The sequence below is a fragment of the Triticum aestivum genome, chromosome 4A (assembly GCF_018294505.1).
Source record: "Triticum aestivum cultivar Chinese Spring chromosome 4A, IWGSC CS RefSeq v2.1, whole genome shotgun sequence".
NCBI lineage: Eukaryota > Viridiplantae > Streptophyta > Magnoliopsida > Poales > Poaceae > Triticum > Triticum aestivum.
The window spans coordinates 616544081-616549466 of NC_057803.1; positions in this window are offsets into that span (position 1 = coordinate 616544081).

Genomic DNA, 5386 nt, shown 5'->3' on the forward strand with positions numbered 1-5386 from the left:
CACCCAGTTACGTTGTGACGTTTGGTAGCACACAAAGTGTTCCTCCGGTAAACGGGAGCATAATCTCATAGTCATAGGAACATGTATAAGTCATGAAGAAAGTAATAGCAACATACTAAACGATCTAGTGCTAAGCTAACGGAATGGGTCAAGTCAATCACATCATTGTCCTAATGATGTGATCCCGTTAATCAAATGACAACTCTTTGTCTATGGCTAGGAAACATAACCATCTTTGATTAACGAGCTAGTCAAGTAGAGGCATACTAGTGACACTCTGTTTGTCTATGTATTCACACATGTATCATGTTTCCGGTTAATACAATTCTAGCATGAATAATAAACATTTATCATGATATAAGGAAATAAATAATAACTTTATTATTGCCTATAGGGCATATTTCCTTCAAAACCAACGCAGTGCTCAAGAGGTAGCAAGAAGGATTTCTGGCGCCGTTGCCGGGGAGGCTTACACCAAGTCAAGTCAAGATTTGATCTCCCGACAATGAGCCATTTCTGGCGCCGTTGCCGGGGAGTCTACGCAAAAGTCAACATACCAAGTACCCATCACAAACCCTTATCTCCCGCATTACATTATTTGCAATTTGCCTCTCGTTTTCCTCTCCCCCACTTCACCCTTGCCATTTTATTCGCCCTCTCTTTTCCGTTCGCCTCTTTTTTGCTCGCTTCTTGTTTGCTTGTGTGTTGGATTGCTTGCTTGTCACGATGGCTCAAGATAATACTAAATTGTGTGACTTCACCAATACCAACAACAATGATTTTCTTAGCACTCCGATTGCTCCTCTTACCGATACTGAATCTTGTGAAATCAATACTGCTTTGTTGAATCTTGTCATGAAAGATCAATTCGCCGGCCTTCCTAGTGAAGATGCCGCTACCCATCTAAATAGCTTCATTGATTTGTGTGATATGCAAAAGAAGAAAGATGTGGACAATGATATTGTTAAATTGAAGCTATTTCCTTTTTCGCTTAGAGATCGTGCTAAAGCTTGGTTTTCGTCTTTGCCTAAAATAGTATTGATTCTTGGAATAAGTGCAAAGATGCTTTTATCTCTAAGTATTTTCCTCCCACTAAGATTATCTCTCTTAGAAACGATATTATGAATTTTAAGCAACTTGATCATGAACATGTTGCACAAGCTTGGGAGAGGATGAAATTAATGATACGTAATTGCCCTACACATGGTTTGAATTTGTGGATGATTATACAAAATTTCTATGCCGGATTGAATTTTGCTTCTAGAAATCTTTTAGATTCGGCCGCGGGAGGCACTTTTATGGAAATCACTTTAGGAGAAGCTACTAAACTCTCAGATAATATTATGGTTAATTATTCTCAATGGCACACTGAAAGATCTACTAATAAAAAAGTGCATGCGATAGAAGAAATTAATGTTTTGAGTGGAAAGATGGATCAACTTATGAAATTATTTGCTAATAAAAGTGTTTCTTCTGATCCTAATGATATGTCTTTGTCTACTTTGATTGAGAATAATAATGAATCTATGGATGTGAATTTTGTTGGTAGGAATAATTTTTGTAACAACGCGTATAGAGGAAACTTTAATCCTAGGCCGTATCCTAGTAATCCCTCTAATAATTATGGTAATTCCTACAACAATTTTATGGAAATTTTAATAAGATCCCCTCTGAATTTGAGACTAGTGTTAAAGAATTTATGAATTCGCAAAAGAATTTCAATGCTTTGCTTGAAGAAAAGTTGCCTAAGATTGATGAATTGGCTAGGAACATTGATAGAATTTCTCTTGATGTTGATTCTTTGAAACTTTGATCTATTCCACCTAGGCATGATATCAATGAGTCTCTCAAATCCATGAGAATTTCCATTGACGAGTGCAAAGAAAGAACCTCTAGGATGCGTGCTAAGAAAGATTGCTTTGTGAAAGCGTGTTCTTCTAATTTTTATGAAAATAAAGATGAAGATCTAAAAGTTATTGATGTGTCCCCTATTAAATCTTTGTTTTGCAATATGAATCTTGATAATGATGGGACTGAATATGATCCACCTTTACCTAGAAGGTGTTCCAAAAATTCGAAGTTTTTAGATCTTGATGCAAAAATTGGTAAAAGTGGGATTGAAGAGATCAAAACTCTAGATATTAATGAACCCACTATTTTGGATTTCAAGGAATTTAATTATGATAATTGCTCTTTGATAGATTGTGTTTCCTTGTTGCAATCCGTGCTAAATTTTCCACATGCTTATAGTAAAAATAAAACCTATACCAAACATATCGTTGATGCTTTGATGCAATCTTATGAAGAAAAACTTGAGTTGGAAGTTTCTATCCCTAGAAAACTTTATGATGAGTGGGAACCTAATATTAAAATTAGAATTAAAGATCACGAATGCTATGCTTTGTGTGATTTGGGTGCTAGTGTTTCCACGATCCCAAAAACTTTGTGCGATTTGCTAGGTGTCCGTGATTTTGATGATTGCTCTCTAAACTTGCACCTTGCGGATTCCACCATTAAGAAACCTATGGGAAGAATCAATGATGTTCTTATTTTTGTACATAGGAATTATGTGCCCGTAGATTTTATTGTTCTTGATATAGATTGCAATCCTTCATGTCCTATTATTCTTGGTAGACCTTTCCTTAGAACGATTGGTGCAATTTGATATGAAGGAAGGGAATATTAGATTCCAATTTCCGTGAAGGAAATGCATGGAACACTTCCCTAGAAAGAGAATAAAATTACCTTATGAATCTATTATGAGAGCCACTTGTGGATTGCCTACCAAAGATGGCAATACCTAGATCTATCTTTGCTATTATGCCTAGCAAGGGGCGTTAAACGATAGCGCTTGTTGGGAGGCAACCCAATTTTATTTTTATTTTTTTGCTTTTTGCTTCTGTTTAGGAATAAATATTTGATCTAGCCTCTGCTTATATGTGTTTTTATGTTTTAATTAGTGTTTGTGCCAAGTTTAACCTATAGGATATTCTTGGATGATAGTTATTTGGTCTTGCTAAAAATTCCAGAAATTTTCTGTACACGAAAATAATTTTTAAAAATCACCAGGATGTGATAAAATATTGATTCGAATTCCTGCTGATCAATAAACAAATTATCTAGGCTGTCCTATTTTGGATGAATTTTTGGAGTTCCAGAAGTTTGTGTTAGTTAAAGATTACTACAGACTGTTCTGTTTTTGACAGATTCTGTTTTTCGTGTGTTGTTTGCTTATTTTGATGAATCTATGGCTAATAAAATAGTTTATAAACCATAGATAAGTTGGAATACAGTAGGTTTAACACCAATATAAATAAAGAATGAGTTCATTACAGTACCTTGAAGTTGGAATACAGTAGGTTTAACACCAATATAAGTAAAGAATGAGTTCATTACAGTACCTTACAGTACCTTGAAGTTGGAATACAGTCAATTCTTCCCTGAAAACACTCATCTCATGTGGTGTGTATGGTGGGCACTCCCTCTCTAGTATATTTGACCGTCAGTGCTGGTCGCTCCTCGTTCACCCCGAGTGCATTACACCAAATTGTCTAGCAGACGGGAACGAAGGAGAAGCTATCCCCCACGACAACAGTCAGGATTCTTCCCCTGTGACATTTGCGGCCGTCGGTGATGGAAGCTCCTACTTTCATTTGAAAGTGCATTGCACCAAAATTTCTAGCACCTTCAAATGAAGAAGAAGCTCCCCTCACGACAACAGTCAGATTCTTCTTCTCTCATATATGGTGGACACTCTCTGTCATTTATTTTTCGACCGTCGGTGATGGTCGCTCTTCTCTTCCTTCCCATGCATTACCAAAAGGTCTATCACAAGAAAGATGAGGAAGAGCGACCCCCATGACAACAGTCGGCATTATTCTTCTCTCATATATGGTGGACACTCTCCCTCACTTTTTTTTGGCTGTCATGTATGGAACCCCGACAGACTTAAAGCCAACCCAAAATGCCGTTTAATTCTCTTTCGGGCAAATCCAAGGCACTCGATATTTCCTACATTCTAGCACAAGCCATGCAATAATTCATAGAAAAATCCAGCATGACCTTTGCTAAAAAGGATATATCGAGCGCCCGAAATTTGCGAGAACGAAAATTAATCAACACTTCGGCAAAACATAGGCCACTCAAAGGTGTTCCCTCCAAACATAGGCCACTTGGGCAAGCACATATACTTCATTTTCCAAATATTCATGTGTGACAGCACTACTAGTACACAACACCACATATCACATGTCTATATCTCCATCATATTTGAGAAACACTAGTACACAACACTAGATATACATGTTTACTCACTATAGACGATGGTTGTCGGGGATGCGGGTGTCGTCAGTGATCTTCTGGGTGTCATCGACCGGCTCGTCGGTGATATACCCATGCGCCACACATGAGCATTTATATAGAAAATTTCAAACTTGGTATGCTCATTGCATTTCAGTGGTTTAGTTTTGACAACAAGCATAACATTTCATTTTTTTGCAAAACCATTTCATTTCATTAGGTCTATCTCTCTCTCTCTCTCTCAATTCACTAGGCATCAACTACATCCAAACCTATGAACAAAATTAGTAAAATTTTGAAATTTCTATACATAAATTAATACTAAATGTTTTTATATTGGAACTACTAAAATTTTCTATAACAACACTATACCTCAGCATTCATAGTACTTTCTATAACGAAACTACTTAAATTTTCTATAACAACATAATACCTAAAAAATTGTCTAACATTTCTATAGCATAGAGGAGAGGTGGGAGGAGGGAGGAGTGAGGAGGAGGTGGGAGGAGAGAGAGGAGGAGGAAGGAGTAGGGTGGCTGGAGGAGAGGGAAGAGGGCGCGGCCGGGAGGAGGGAGGAGGGTGGTGGGAGGAGGAGGGAGGAGGGTCGCGGCATATATCGAGGAAGGAGGAGGGAGGACGACGGCAATGCGGTGGCGACGGTGGGAGGGAGGCAGAGTGAGGCAATGAGGAGTGAGGGGAGGGAGAAGGTCGGGCGCGGGGAGTTGGATAAGGTGGCATTAGCAGTAGCGCTGGTCCCGGGAGTGCGCTACTGCTAAGGCCAATAGCAGTAGCGCGGGTCAGCGGCCAGCTCTGCTGCTAAGTGGGGCCCACCTGCTGGCACAGTGCACACACATAGCAGTAGCGGTGGGTCGTAGGCTTGCGCTACTGCTATAATTTTAGCAGTAGCTAGCGTGGGATTTGCAGGCTGCGCTACTACTACGGGTAGCCCCAGTAGGGTGGCGTTGGGACCACTTAGCAGTAGCGCTTCCTGGTTGTCCCGCGTTACTGCTACAGTACTAACTGTAGCGCTGGTTGTTACCCCGCGCTACTACTAAGTAGCAGTAGCGCCGCTACCTTAGACCGCATT